At 44.8% G+C, this 2,210-nt stretch overlaps 1 pseudogene; it reads right to left on the bottom strand.

The window, feature by feature from the left end:
* Positions 1–386: 386 nt before the first annotated feature.
* On the bottom strand, positions 387–1,034 carry LOC138079174 (large ribosomal subunit protein uL1 pseudogene; annotated as a pseudogene).
* Between the last annotated feature and the right edge of the window lie 1,176 nt (positions 1,035–2,210).

Here is a 2,210-nt window from a genome sequence, read left to right as displayed (position 1 = left end):
GTGTTTGCAGCCTAGCTTCGCTGCTCCTGGGCGGTGTGACTTGGGAATGTCACCAGCTTTAGTTGTTTTGCTTATAAAATAAAGGACAATGTTATTTTATGTCAAAAAGTTGTGTGGATTAGAGGAGCCCATGTAAATTCTCCAATACAGTGCTGTGCATATGTGTGTGCTAAGTCACTTCAGTCATGTCTGATTCTTTGCAATCCCATGAACTGTAGCCAGCCAGGCTCCTCTGTCCAAGGGATTCTCCGGGCAAGAACACTGGAGTGGGTTGCCATGCTCTCCTCCAGGAGATCTTCCTAACCCAGGGATCGAAACCATGTCTCTTATGTCTCCTGAATTTTTTTTTTTTTTTTATGGTTTAGTATAGTTTATTAAGCTGTGCCTTAGTACAGACGCTGGGGCTTGCCCATGGTGCTTTTAATGTACAAGGCCCTGATGTTCTGCCAATTTTTCTTGAGCAATGATACCAGGAAGTTGACAGCTAAGTGGATGTTGTACACAAGCTCATCATCTGTCATCTTCAAGTGGCCAACAGCCACTGCCAGACACAGCACCTTCTTCATCTGGGACTTGATCGTGGACTTCACTTCATAACTTTGGCCACCATGTTCTCATTGTAGGTCAGCAAGGAAGGGAACTTGCCAGCCTTGTTTCAGGCCTGGGTCCAGGATTCAGGGGATCTGCTTGATTAGAGACTCTGAAGCCAAAAAGGCATCATATTGCTTGGCCAGCTTCTTGACCAGTTTCTTATTCTTGTTGAGTTTTTTCAGCGTCTTGATGTCCCTGTGTGGGATATCCACAGCCTTGGCCTCATCACAATGCTGCTGATCCCCCAAGACACACATGGAGAACTTGGGGCGGGGAGTGGACTTAAGCCTGACGGTGCCCGAGAAACGTTTGTCCTTCTGAGGGTCATAGTTCTTCAGGCTGATCTGAAGCTCCACCGTCTCCAAAAACTTTCTGCGGTTGCGCTGGTTGCCATGCAGGACTTCCCGCACTGCCTCGCAGAGGTTGTCGCGGGAGACTGCTGCTCATAGTTCGCTACGCCGCGATAATCGATAATCGGAAAAGAGCATGTCTCCTGAATTGACAAGCGGGTTCTTAACCACCAGCACCGCCTGGGAAGCCCCAGTGCTGCACCTACCGTGTGATCATTTTTTTTAACGTTTAAAAACGTATGTTCATTTATTTGTTTCCTTTGACTTCTCTGGGTCTTTGTTGCTTTGTGCAGGCTTTCTCTAGTTGCAGTGAGCAGGGGCTATTCCTTGTAGCCATGGACTCATTGCGGTGACTTGTTTTGCTGTGGAGCCCAGGCTCTAGGCACGCAGGCTCAGTAGTTGCACCAGGCTTCAGTAGTTGCACCACACTGGCTCAGTACTTGTGACACACCGGCTTCATTGCTCTGTGGCGTGTGGAATCTTCCCACACCAGGAATTGAACCTGTGTGCCCTGCATTGGCAGGTGGATTCTTATCCACGGCGCCACTAGGGAAGTCCCACAAAACCATTTTTATACCTTCCGAAGTAGTGATGGGAAATTTCTTCCCAAGTCAAGAACATTCTGTGGATTCCATGTCAGTGAACTTGTATGAGATTTATTTAAAACCCCACGATGTGGACAGAGCCGTCAATATTAATGAAAATAAAGAAAATGGCCACTGAATACATCTAGCTCTAACTCTGCAGATGATGCTTGATCATACTGTGAGAAAATCTGGCCCTTACAAGATGATAATATTCTAGATGATTTCATGAGTCTTTTCTATTTTTTATTTCTCTGACTGTGATTTTTCTAAGTTAAGGAATTTAGTTAAAGGAACAATTCAAACCTATGTTGAGGTAACCAGGGAAAAGATTGTGCAACTAACCTTTTGCTGTGCTATTAGTTCCATTAAAACCAACTTATTGAATATAAGCCTGTCAGGTCCAGGGAACAATGAAAATTAGAAATAAAGTGTCAGATCTTTTAGGGGCTGAGCCATGAAATCATCACAGCCAGGATGTTCCCAGAACTAACCATTCCTTGCACTCTAGCACTTATGAATCATTATGTTATTGTTTTCCTCTTAATGTCTGCTCTGCATCAATGGTCATAATGGATGGAGATTGATGAAGAATTGAGATTTAGCAGCAACTTAGCAATTAAAATGTTCAACTGGTCTTTGTTCTAGCATTCCCCGGTGGATATGGCCCTGTTCATTAATCTGC

The sequence above is a fragment of the Capricornis sumatraensis genome, chromosome 4 (assembly GCF_032405125.1).
Source record: "Capricornis sumatraensis isolate serow.1 chromosome 4, serow.2, whole genome shotgun sequence".
In the NCBI taxonomy this organism is placed as follows: domain Eukaryota; kingdom Metazoa; phylum Chordata; class Mammalia; order Artiodactyla; family Bovidae; genus Capricornis; species Capricornis sumatraensis.
The sequence above is the reverse complement of the archived record's forward strand: the minus strand, read 5'-3'. Positions and strand labels throughout refer to the sequence as shown.